This window comes from Danio rerio, chromosome 16, assembly GCF_049306965.1.
Source record: "Danio rerio strain Tuebingen ecotype United States chromosome 16, GRCz12tu, whole genome shotgun sequence".
NCBI classification, from domain to species: domain Eukaryota; kingdom Metazoa; phylum Chordata; class Actinopteri; order Cypriniformes; family Danionidae; genus Danio; species Danio rerio.
The window spans coordinates 49,430,523-49,443,906 of record NC_133191.1 but is presented as its reverse complement, the minus strand read 5'-3'; the positions used below and the strand labels follow the sequence as shown (position 1 = coordinate 49,443,906).

The window sequence follows — 13,384 nt, the reverse complement described above, 5'->3', positions numbered from 1 at the left end:
TTTTTTTTTGTCTAATATATTTATTAACATCTTGTGCAGAAACACAATCTTATACTTTACATCCAAAAATAAGTAATATACTGTTCGGCTTTTTCACTACTAAGAACCAATGACCATAAAAACAATATAGTTATTAAATAACACAGTATATGTAAAAGAAAATAAATAATAAAAGAAATATATAAATAACAAAAAACTAACAATACAAGTAATAAATAAATAATAATAACAAAGCTTTACTCATCTTCTGCTTCAAGATCAATAGTGTCAATATAGTTCAACAAAGGTGTTCATGTTTTGTAAAAAGATTTTAAAGACCCTCTTAATGAAAACCTGATTTTTTCGCAACTTTAAACACAAAAACAATATTTTATCCATCTGTCATTTAAAGGTGGAGATGTTTGTTTCCACTAAAGGAGAATAAGCCTCCTGGCCAAGAATGTGGTGAAAGCCACGTTTGTTGAAGCCAAACAGAATTCCGAATAGTCCTGTTAGTGGGTTTGGAGTAGCTGATGTGTTTACATTTTTTCAAAAATATTGAATAATTTAGACCAAAACTTGGTCAAGACTAAAACATGTGTGTGCGATTTGCTGAAGATTGTTGACACCTATTACAAGTATTACTTCTACGTGGAAATATTTAGGCTAATCTGGCATTAGTGTAGTGTGCTCTGTGGAAAATCTTGCATTGCATTAAACTGTGTCAGGCACATATAGAAGAACTGTGTACAAAATTGAGTATATAATCCCATTCTTTTTCACTGATCCCCAGCTCTTGTTCTTGGGTATGCTTAGGTAAATCAGAGGAGTCAGAATTCAAAGAATTTATTGACAGATATGATAGAGACTTTCCCTTTTCTGTCTTGGTTAAAAGAATGAATGGTGTCCAATTTTAAATCAGGAGGATTTAAAAATGATTTCGTATAAAATGTCTCATCTGAAAGAAGCGAAAAGGAGGAGTTTTAGGAAGATTAAACTTTTCAGACAAATCTGAAAATGAGACAAATATCATACAAGTGCTTAGTGGTATTAGGGCCCTTAGAAGACCAGTCATGAAAACAGAATCAGAACACGATGATAAAATAAGATACATCTTAAATCACATGCCTCATTCATCACAACGAGTCACAAAATGGGAAATGTCTATAAGAAGAGAACAACAAAATAAGAACATTTTCACCATCAGGACAACAATTAAGAAGTGTAGCCAACAGGAATGAGCCTGCAAGAGGATGTGTGTCTGTTTAGTCCAAACACACTGTTAGGAGGATGGTTTGAGAAACACAGATGGAGAAATGCAGAAGTTGGTATTCTCCTGGGGTCAGAAATTGTCCAAAACTACAATCATTTAACAGCTACATATAGACAGACAGACAGACAGACAGGTAGGAATATGGTAGGTAGGTAGGTGGTAGGGTGGGTGGGTGATTGGGTAGGTAGGTAGGTACAGCAGGTAGGTAGGTTGTTGGGTGGGTGGTTGTGTGGTTGGGTAGGTAGGTAAGTAGATGATAGATAGATAGACAGACAGACAGACATAGATAGATAGATAGATAGATAGATAGATAGATAGATAGATAGATAGATAGATAGATAGATAGATAGATAGATAGATAGATAGATAGATAGATAGATAGATAGATAGACAGATAGACAGATAGATAGTTGGACAGACATATAGACAGATACATAACTCATTACCGTTTAAATAAATTCAGCATCAAAAAAGCATTTTGATATTGGTGAAGGTGTCTGAAATTTTGTTAAAGCATCAAATCACTGTCATATTATCTGTAAACATGTGAAATCATTATTCCTTTAACAAACAAACAAAACACTGTTGATTATTGTGCACATTGTCTGTCATTATTGACAATTTATACTACTAAAGCTGGATTGGTACCTTAAAAAAGTATGCGTTTGTATCTAAAAAGTTCATATGGATGTTCTCTTTGAACCTCTTAGGGAGAGAACATCTAATTTCAGTGGAGACTGCATACGATTTATTTACATATTTTTTTTTAATTTCTTTTAAACTTATATTTATATGAAGACAGAGTTATTAGCACAGTGCACCCCTTTGGATTTTTAAAAAATATTTCTCAAATGTTTAACAGAGCAAGGAAATTTTCACAGCATAATATTTTTTTCATCTGGAGAAAGTCTTATTTGTTTCATTTTGGCTCGAAGAAAAGCAGTTTTAAATTTTTTAAAATCCATTTTAAGGTTAAAATTATTATCCCCTTTAAGCTATATATTTTTGATAGTCTACAGAACAAACCATCATTATATAAAAACTTGCCTAATTCCCCTAACCTGCCTAGTTAACCTAATTAACCTATTCAAGCCTTTAAATGTCACTTTAAGCTGTATAGAAGTGTCTTGAAACATATCCAGTCAAATATTATTTACTGTCATCATGGCAAAGATTAAATAAATCAGTTATTAGAAATCAGTTATTAAAACTATTTAGAAATGTGTTAAAAAAACTGCTTTCCGTTAAACAGAAATAGGGGAAAAAACAAACAGGGGGGCTAATAATTCAGGGGGGGGGGGGGGGGGGGTTGTACAAAGAATGGACCCCAGATACTTGCACCAACATAATTCCTTCATGTTGTCTCAACACAAAATGCTCAAGTTAACTTAATGGTTTACAAATTTAAGTGGACTGAACATAAAACAAATAAACTGGCCAAAGAAATGACAAGAATTGCTGTTTCAGCTCATTTTAAACGGGCAGTTTAAACAAGCAGCAGTAATCATTGTTTTACAGATGTTTTTCTACAGTGTTAGCTCAAATAGTTTCACTTTCAAAGAAATGACCTCATTGTCAACAAACCCATCCAGTTCCAGAATATTCAAATGAAGCGTGCTGCGCTTTGATTGGCCATATCAGAGGAAGCGCACGCAAGCTGGCGTTGACAAATGTGAAATCGCTCACGTTTGCGTTATTGTGTGCGTGTACGTGCTGAGCAGTGTATGTGAAGCCGGTTAAAGCGTACGTCTCTCTCCTCTGAGGGCATTTCACCCCAGGGCCCGGGCCGTACGTGACCGCCACCGCCTCCCTCTTTACCGATAACGCTAATGAACTTCCTGTGATTTCCTGTAATTGGGGCAGTTTGGGCGGGACACACGTGTGAGTGCGGGCATGTTAATGGCATCTGGCAGGCATATAGACGTGTATTGTGGGGTTCCTGATTGGCCAGAGGAACCATATATCTTCACATATTGTCTAAGCTAATCAGCTAGCATTTGTTTAATGCAAGAATGAATACTGTTACAAAGAAGATAGCCTACATTATGAACAAAGAGACAAGGAGGGTTACATACCTTAAATCACACTGCAAATTCAACAAGGTTATAAGGCTTACAGATTATTATACACTAAAAACAAATGATTTTGAATCTTGTTTAAAGTGCTTATTTAAAATGAGCTGAAACAACACATTTCTTCAAATATTTAGGGGAACAACTTAATAGTTTTATGTTTAATCCACTTACATTTGTTACGTTAACTTAATTGATTTGTTTTAGGGCAACATGAATGAATTGTGTGGAACTCTGAATTTGTTTAAATAAAAATGCAATAGAATTATTAGTCAGAAATATCAAAATAAATATAAAAATGTATACAATTTAGCAGGAAAAAGCTAGGATTTAATAATACACTTACTGTGAGAAGGGTCTAGGTTAAAAGAATAACCAAAAAATGACAATTTAGGGCATATACAAAAGTTTGGATATAAGATTTAATAAAATTTGGAAAAGTCAACCCGAAATACTTCACAATAAATAGGCTACACTCCAAAATAAATCATGTTTCTTCAGTCTGAATACAAAATTTGAAATAGAGAAACATTTGGGGGTAAAAACTATTATTAAATTCAGCAAGTTTGTAATTTAATGGGTAGCAATTATGAACAATTTTTAGAGTCTTCGCCAACTTTATTGTTTGTTTTGTTTGTTTGTTTAAACTTTAAAGTCCATTCAGCATGACAGAAAGGAATTTTGTCTTTAACACTGGTAGCATACATACATCCATTCAACAATCACATAATAGCAACACTCAGCAAAACAACCACATGAATTATTTATTCATTCATTTTTCTTCAGCTTAGTACCTTTATTTATCAGGGGCCGCCACAGCGGAATGAACCGCCAACTTATCCACCATATGTTTTATGCAGCAGATGCCCCTCCAGCTGCAACCCAACACTGGGAAACATCTATACACTCTTGCATTCGCACACATACACTACAGCCAGTTTAGCCCATTCAGTTCACCTGTAGCAGATGTCTTTAGACTGTGGGGGAAACCGGAGCACCCAAAGGAAACCCACGTCAACATGAGTAGAACATGCAAGCTCCACACAGAAATGCCAACTGGCTCAGCCAGGGGCCTTCTTGCTGTGAGGTGATCATGCTACCCAAGAGGTATTTATACCTAAGGTATAACAAAAATACATTTCAAGTTTACATTTCAGATATATTATACACATACATATAACAGTTTAGCAACAAAATCGACATCTTCGACTTCAGTTGTATCTTGACATTTCTTACACTAAAATAAGTCCATACTATATATAAATGAAAATCAAGAAAAATATTTAAACAAGGTTTAGAATTATTCCTTCTACATGAATATGAAATGTACCAAATATCAGTATAAATGGGGTATATGCACAGCTAGTGTTTTTCAGCCAAGGATTTGAATGAAACTTTTAGTGAAAGCTTAATGTGACTGTTTTCAATTTTATAAGGCTCCTTTTACAGCATCAATGTTGTAATGTAATTACAATACATTCAGTTTAATAGACGTTAGCATTCATTTAACTGTTCAAATGTAAAACAAGATGAAAGACTCTTCATCAGTACCAGCAGGTGAGCGCAGAAACTCCATTGAAAATACTGAGGTAAAATAAATGATCACATATACAAAGACCAGGTCGGGGGGAAATGTAATTTAATGCAGTGCCTTGTGTCTGGTCTGAGACCCACTTCATATTGTAAATCTATCAGGGAGTGAAGATCACAGATTTTTAAAGATATCAGACCTTAAACGTTGCAATTTTATAATGGTAAAGCGCTGGGAAATTAAAATTAAAAGTCCATGTGCATGTACCCTATTGCACAGCTATTCTTTTTGAATCAAATTCGTCTATAATAAAACTATAGCAGTGAATAAATCAAAGGAAAGTGAGTGGGTGATGTATTAAAGTATCGTTTGAGGTCAAATCACAACTACAACCATATTTTTTTTCTTGGACATAGTCTTCTGAAAACTTCATTGAATGGTGACATTCATAAAAAATGTATATGGTAACCTTTGGTTTGGCCTGCCATTCCATCTGAAAAGACAGGGAGAACGATGAGGAGTTGGTTGAGGCGAGTGCCTTTGTCAGAGATTGTCCTTTAGAATTTCATGTATACCCTTTTGTTTCTTTGTTTAATTGAGGAGCTACAAAAACGCCAACTAAAATTAAATGTTTCATATGAATCAGACTTTTAAAATGTAAATACTGTCACTTGACAGATAGAGGACAATGCACAAGACATCGGTGAGCAAATCAAGGCAAAAGCAGGAGCAGCTTGACTAGTGTTAGCACTGAACTCCATTGTGTTATAAATGGGATTAAGTTTTTACTATAGTAAGTTGATTATAAAATGTTAAATTATACTACATCTGGTGTGGCCAACCCTGTTCCTGGAGAGCCACCTTCCTGCGGATTTCAGTTACTACCCATATCAAACACACCTGAACCAATTAGGACCCGAACACCACGTGATAATTACAGGCAGGTGTGTTTGATATGGGTTGCAACTGAAAACTGCAGGAAGGTGGCTCTCCAGGAACAGGGTTGGCCACCCCTGTACTACATCATCATTTAATATGTTTTAAAGCAACTTTTTCTAGTTATTTTTAATTAATATTAAGCAAACTAATGAGCAATTTTAATGTTATACAATTTGATATATTTAACTTCGGCCCACAGCCCTCAATCAAGTTTAGTTTTTGGCCCTTTATAAAAAAACGTTTGGGCACCCCTGGTGTAGGCTATGGCTCTGATCTAAACAAAATCTCTATAAATTGTGATAAAGTGTCTTTTTTAATATGTTTATTAGATATGCAGAATCTAGGCATCCAAGCTTTTCCATAAAATTTGGGAGGAGTGACACCAAAGCAAGACCATCAAGAAGCGTGGATGTGGTTAAAATGTATTGTGCAACTGTGGACTGAGTGAAGCCTGCTGCAGCTGCTGGACAGCCTCTACAGCACACAGAACTCCATATTCTGCTCCATCAACACTTGAGTTCTGCTTGCATCGGATAAAACTGTCTGGACATTGTTCTGTTTCCTCATTATTTGTGATTCTTGTTTGGTTTTAACAAAAGTGTCTGAAAATTTAAATGTCATGGAAATAAAGCAAGTATTGTTGAAAACAGTTTGTTATTTATTTACACGGTCATAATTATAAAATTAATAGTAATACTAGGAGCAATAGTAATACCAGAATGGAAAAAAATAACATTTAATCAAAATAACCATTATATAACCTAATCCATTGGTTTAAAATAGCTCATAGTTAGGAAGGTCCTATAATAACCTAGGCTAGTTGGGTTATATGTTGGAGTATTTTTAACTCAACTATTTTTACAGAGTAAATAATCTAAAAAAAATCCCTCTGGGCTGTGGATATTACTATTATGAAATTATAATTTTATAGTTTTTTCTACACTTTTTACTATAAATGTCTACTTAATTTCAATAAAGTTGGTTGTTTGATCCAAAGAATACTATGAAAGACTAAAGAAAGTCTAAAGAAAGAAAGAAAGAAAGATATAGAAAACACGATATTATTTAATCAGCTAGCATACAACTAGCATATATTTTTATTTATTTTATTATTTTGTATTAATGCTTAAAGAAGAGAGTACCGAACAATAATACAAAGAAGAAAGAACGAAAAGACAAAAAGGTCAGAGGTGTACAAAAATAAATATATAAAACTAACAAATGTACAAATGAATGCGTATACATACTAAAAAGGGTATAAACTTGTGGAATTTCAGAATCTTGAAGGGCGTTTAAGTGCTGTTTTTTATTAGTGCTTTGTTTTATGTTGTTCGTCTAATGTTGTACTTCTTTTAGTATAAGTTAGCAGGCTAAAGTTGTACAGCTAGTATATTAGCGGCGACTGCACTAGCATAGCATTACGTCACGCGTCGATCACAGATAAAAGATCAGCGCTGATCATCGGGACCGGAAGGACTCCAGAATGGACGGATATCAAAGTGTCTCCTCTCTGATGTCTCGGGAAGAGCCAGTATGGCATGGTGGGTGTCCATGGGTGTGGATGACAGCGTCTCTCTCATGAACAAAGGGTCAGCTTTTATTTGGGCTAGTGTCGACACTCCTGGGACGGGGAGATAAAGTTGAGGGAGGGCCGTCCGACATAATCTGGCAGCGGTCATTTAAATCAGTCAAGCGGAGGAATTTATTTCCCTTTATTCCGTCATTCTGTTGTCTTCCTGTCCAAGCTGGTGACTGAAGATTTTTTTTTTACTTCTTATTTATTTATTCATTTATTTATTTAGCTTTTTAAAGTGATGGTTTACTTCACATTCATTTATTATGATTTTCCTCATTTTAGAATAGTTCTAAAGTAAAAGTCATCACAGCTGTCAAAAAACAAATAATAAGTGCAAATGTCAAAAAATAAGTGCAAGTATGGAAATCATACATGTTCTTCCGTTGAGTTTATTTTATTCAGTTTATCGGGTTATCTAAAATGAAACATGAATCCCTTTTGGAAAACATTTACAGCAATTTAATTTATAAAGAACTTAATCAGTCAAGTGTAGTTGTGTTTTGTTTTATATGATTTTTAAAATTTATTTTAACATAACTAGCAGATGCTTTTATCCAAAAGAGATTTACAATTGAGGATTAAAAAATAACAAATTGAAAAACAAAGGTGAGAGTTGCAGACATGCTATGCAGTGATTTATCCACTCACCGGCCACTTTATTAGGTACACCTCCAGGCACGTGCACGCATAGGGCTCAACCTGTGCCCTTTTTCGTCTTGGATATAAAGTGCCCTTCCAAAATGATCTCAAGTGCCCCCGCGACAACCCCCCCCCCCACCCTCTTGTTTGAAAACAAAACAAACCCCCTCTCTAACCACACCCCCATCTCCCCAAAACCACCCACCCCACCCCCCGCTCTTCAGTTTGCGACACCCCCAAACCCCCCCACCCCCTGGCTCTTCAAAAAATGTATCCTGCACATGGCCCTTGGATAATCTCTGCACGCTGCTGCACCTGTCCAAATGCCCATAACGCAAATTTCTAATCATATGGCAGCAACTCAATGCATTTAGGCATGTAGACATGGTCAAGACGATCTGCTGCAGTTTAAATCAAGCATCAGAATGGGGAAGAAAGGTGATTTAAGTGACTTTGAACATGGCATGGTTGTTGGTGTCAGATGGGCTGGTCTGAGTTATTTCAGAAACTGCTGATCTACTGGGATTTTCACGCACCACCATCTCAAGGGTTTACAGAGAATAGTCTAAAAAAGAGAAAATATCCAGTGAGCGGCAGTTCTGTGGGCACAAATGTCTTTTAGATGCCAGAGGTCAGAGGAGAATGGCCAGACTGGTTCCAACTGAGTATTGTGTCAACACAGCCTACTTGAAATATTGTTGCTGACCATGTCCATTCCTTTATGAGCAAAGTGTACCCATCTTCTGATGGCTACTTCCAGCAGGCTAACGCAGCATGTCATAAAGTGCAAATCATGTCAGACTGATTTATTGAACATGACAATGAGTTCACTGTACTCAAATGGCCTCCACAGACACCATATCCCAATCCAATAGAGCAAATTTGGGATGTGGTGGAATGGGAGATTTGCATCATGGATGTGAGCTGACAAATTAACTGTATGATGACCAAAATCTCTGAGGAATATTTCCAGTACCTTGTTGAGTCTATGCCACAAAAAATAGATATTTATATTTATTTATTTATTTATTTTTTACTTAATTTATTAGTTCTGAACTGGTCAAGTGCTGTGCTATTTATTTGATCTTATATTAACATTGACTATTTAGGGAACTTCCTGTGACGCCATGACTGCATAGACATCGGAAAACGTGGTCTCCGCGAATTTATTGTAAAAACCAGTTTAAATTTAAGTATACACGGTAAATAAAACATCATCTACATCATAAAGATGAGCTCGTCAAGTAGATACGCTAAGTCCGGGACAAAACACGATAACTTGAAGGAGAGAGAGGAAAAAAGACGATCGCCGAGTCCTATTCAGACTCGGGCACATACAGAGTCAGCCATTACGGATCTGGTTGGTGAACTTAAACAACTGCGAAAAGAAAATCAACAGGGTCACGTCGGAACGAAAGAGTCTCTGACAAGACTGGAAACTTCAGTAGGAGAATTGAAAGACCAGATATCAAAGCTGGAAACACGCATCGTGGAGGCCGAAGAACGCATTGGTAACAACGAGGACTCTGTAATGCGTCACGGGAGAGCGATTCGACACCTGTTGCTACGGGAGGTAGAACTATCCGCCAGGTGCGATGATCTACAAAACAGACTAAGACGGAATAATTTAAGAATCTATCAAGTACCTGAAAACAGCGAAGAAGGGAAGAATCTCGTTGAGTTCGTAAAAGACTTACTCACTACAACTTTAAATTCTCTGCCTGACGGTGACATAAGAATTGAAAGGGCTCACCGAGCGCTGGCTCCCAAGCCAAAAAATACAGAATCAGCTAGATCAATAGTGGTAAAATTCACGGAATTTCCTGTGAAAGAAGCAATTTTACGTCAGGCCTGGATTCAAAAACAAGTCATGTATAAGGACAAACGAATTTATTTCGACAATGACTACTCTCCTGATCTGCAGAGAAAAAGGGCTCACGTGCGAGATGTGATCAGACAACTCAAAACGAAGAATGTAAGGGCACGGAGCTTCTACCCCGCACAACTGAAGATCAGCCTGGATTCTGGCGACAAAACTTTCTATACCCTGACGGAAGCTGCGCCAACACTTCGGGAGCTCGGCATTGAGATGCCGGTGAGTGAGCATGACGCCCTGGAGACGGAGCTGTCAAAAGCGCAGTGGCAGATGCGGAGAAGTGGCCGTCGTAGGATTAATCAAACTACGCTTTCAGATGTGGATGTCAAAGCTTTCTTTTCCGATTAAAAAAATGTGATATCGCTTTCACAAACATATTGACAAGGATTATAATTAATGTTATACTCTCCGTATCATTTGTTGTAGATTTGAGGTAAGAACTTATATTTTCTACTACGAGGATTAACAACGAGACTGTGATCTAACTGATATATACCGTGACTACATTAGGACATAATGATGGTTTTTCAATAATGGCGGACATTATAACATTTCATGAGCGGACTACACTCGCCCGCCAGGCCGCGACCTTTTCAAAGGAGATGTGGGAGTAATAAGGTCGCACACACGCGAAGTGTTTTTTTCCCAGAGAGATCGAGTCACAACTCTCTGCCCACTTTCAATCGGGAGCTGGTTGCTTTTCTATATTTATGTCCGGTCGATTTTTTTTCGTGGGAAGTGCAACCAGCGGGATGTGAAGTTCAGTTCCATGTTCAAGTTCATTTTTCTTTATTTTTTGACAGCAGCAGATATTACGCTTTAAGTATACACTTGAATAGAGACAGTAATGCTAGCGTGTTTTTTTTTTTTGTGTGTGTGTGTTTTTTTGCCTTTGTAAATTCAAAGGAGCACTTCTAATTAATAGTCATGGAGAGTTTAACTTGCGTTAGCTATAATGTGAAGGGAATTACGGGCCCGGTGAAGAGGAAAAAAATACTGAATCAGCTTAAGACACTAAAATGTGGTGTTGCAATGTTACAGGAGACTCATCTCTCAGACAAAGAACATCTAAAGCTGAAAAGAGAATGGGTGGATGAGGTGTTTAGCGCATCATATGGTGAGGGTAGAAAAAGGGGGGTTGCCATACTGATTAATAAAATAGTTTACTTCACAGAGGACAAAACTATTAAAGATATAAATGGAAGATATGTCATGGTTGTGGGGACAATAGGGGGTATTAAAATAACTTTTTTAAATCTATATGCACCAAACGAAGATTGTCCAAATTTTTTTAAGAAAATTTCATTACTTGTGGCAGATAAAGCAGAAGGGATTTTAGTGATAGGTGGAGATTTTAATTGTGTCCTAAACTCGTACATGGATAGGCTTCCGATAGAAAAGAGACCCCTGTCACGTAAAACAAATACAGCTTTGGGGATGATGAGTGAACTGGGGCTGATTGATATTTGGAGATATCTCCATCCAAAAGAGAAAGATTTTACATTTATGTCAAAACCACACGGAAGCTATTCTAGACTGGACCTTTTCTGCATTTCAAAAACTGATGTACACAGAGTAATAGAGTGCAACATAGAGCCCATTACTTTGTCAGATCATAGTCCTGTTGCTTTAAAATTACATGTGGGCCAATGTAATCAGTTTAAATATTGGAGGTTCAATGTTTCAATACTTAATAATGAAACACACAAAAAAGAAATACAGCAAGAATGGGAAAATTATATTAAAACAAATGATAATGGATCTGTCACTCCATCTATCTTATGGGACGCTGCCAAAGCAGTAATGAGAGGAAAGATAATTTCACTTACATCCAGAATAAAAAAGCAAAGGGAAATCAAACGGATCGAAATTGAGAAGGAAATAAAACGATTAGAATATCAACATAAAAATACTGGAAATAAAAATCTCCTGGAGCAGTTAAAGCAAAACAGACAAAAACTAGATGACCTACTGACTCATAGGGCAGAAGGTGCTCTAAGATATACAAATAGAAAATATTATGAATTTGGTAATAGGGCAAGTCGGCTGCTTTCTTTCCAATTACGTAAGGCCCAGTCTAGTCGAGCTATCCCAAAAATTAAGCATCCATATACGGGTATTACAACATCACAATCTAAAGAAATTGCAAATGCATTTAAAGACTACTATAAAAAATTATATGAAAAAGATGAACAGTTAAATAAGGAAGAAAAAATTAAAACATTTTTGGATTCTATTAAACTTAACAGACTAACAGATGAGGACTCTGGGGTAATGGTTTCTCCTATAACAGAGGAGGAAATCAAGAAAAGTATTGGAAAACTCAAGAATAGTAAATCCCCGGGAGTAGATGGCTTTCCTGGAGAATTTTACAAGGTCTTCATAAATGAGCTAACCCCAATTCTATGTCAAATGTACAATTATGCACTAGAGAAAGGAGATCCACCAAAGTCATGGGCAGAAGCAGTAATAACAGTTATCCATAAAGCAGGAAAAGATCCCACTCTGTGTACAAGTTATAGACCCATAAGTTTACTCTGCCAGGATCTAAAAATATTAACTTCAATTTTAGCAGCAAGAATCCAAACACATATTAGAAAATTAGTAAAGCTAGACCAGACCGGATTTGTTAGTGGACGCCATGGTACTGATAATGTTAGGAGAGTACTAAATATACAAATGATTGCAGAAAAGAGAAAGGTCCCCTCAATGTTACTTAGTTTAGACGCAGAAAAAGCGTTTGACCGATTGGATTGGACATACTTAAATCAAACACTAGCATATATGGGATTTCATAACACATTTATTAAATGGATACAAATATTCTATCAAAATCCTAAATCGAGAGTTCGGGTGAATGGTCACTGCTCAGAGTTTTTTGATTTGGGAAGGGGAACTAGACAGGGAGATGCTATGTCTCCTGTTTTGTTCGCTCTGAGCATTGAACCATTAGCTGAGAGTATAAGAGGCAATCAACATATACAAGGAATTACAGATGAAAATGGAGATTGTCAAAAGATTGCTCTATATGCTGATGATGTATTATTATTTATTGAGAATCCAATTTCTTCAATACCAGCTGTTTTAGATTGTCTAGAAATTTATGAATCCATTTCTGGATATAAAATCAACTCCTCTAAATCAGAAGCACTTATGATTACTGGAGTCTGGCCGGTAGAACTAAATAACAGAGCATCATTCAGGTGGTCAAAACAGGGATTTACATATTTAGGAGTTGCCATTACACCCAGAATTTCACAGCTATATCAGGCAAATTATGATAAAATAATTAACACAGTTAAAAAGGATTTGCAGAGGTGGGAGGTGCTACCACTATCATTGTTTGGTAGGATTGAAACAATAAGAATGAATATTTTACCTAGATTTCTTTTTTTATTTCAGTCCCTACCCATATGGATTCCTGTATCCACATTTAACATGTTAGATAAACTTATATCTAAATTCATCTGGCAGAACAGACGACCCAGAATAAGATTAA

General features: G+C 36.3%; 1 protein-coding gene across 1 annotated transcript in view; it reads left to right on the top strand.

Moving 5' to 3' along the window:
* The first annotated feature begins 7,263 nt into the window (after positions 1–7,263).
* ncam3 (neural cell adhesion molecule 3) overlaps positions 7,264–13,384 on the top strand; it is a 59,309-nt gene continuing 53,188 nt past the window's right edge. The window contains exon 1 of the mRNA XM_073926714.1: positions 7,264–7,335. The gene's annotated coding sequence lies outside the window, so the exon portion shown is untranslated. The remainder of the gene's footprint in view (positions 7,336–13,384) is intronic.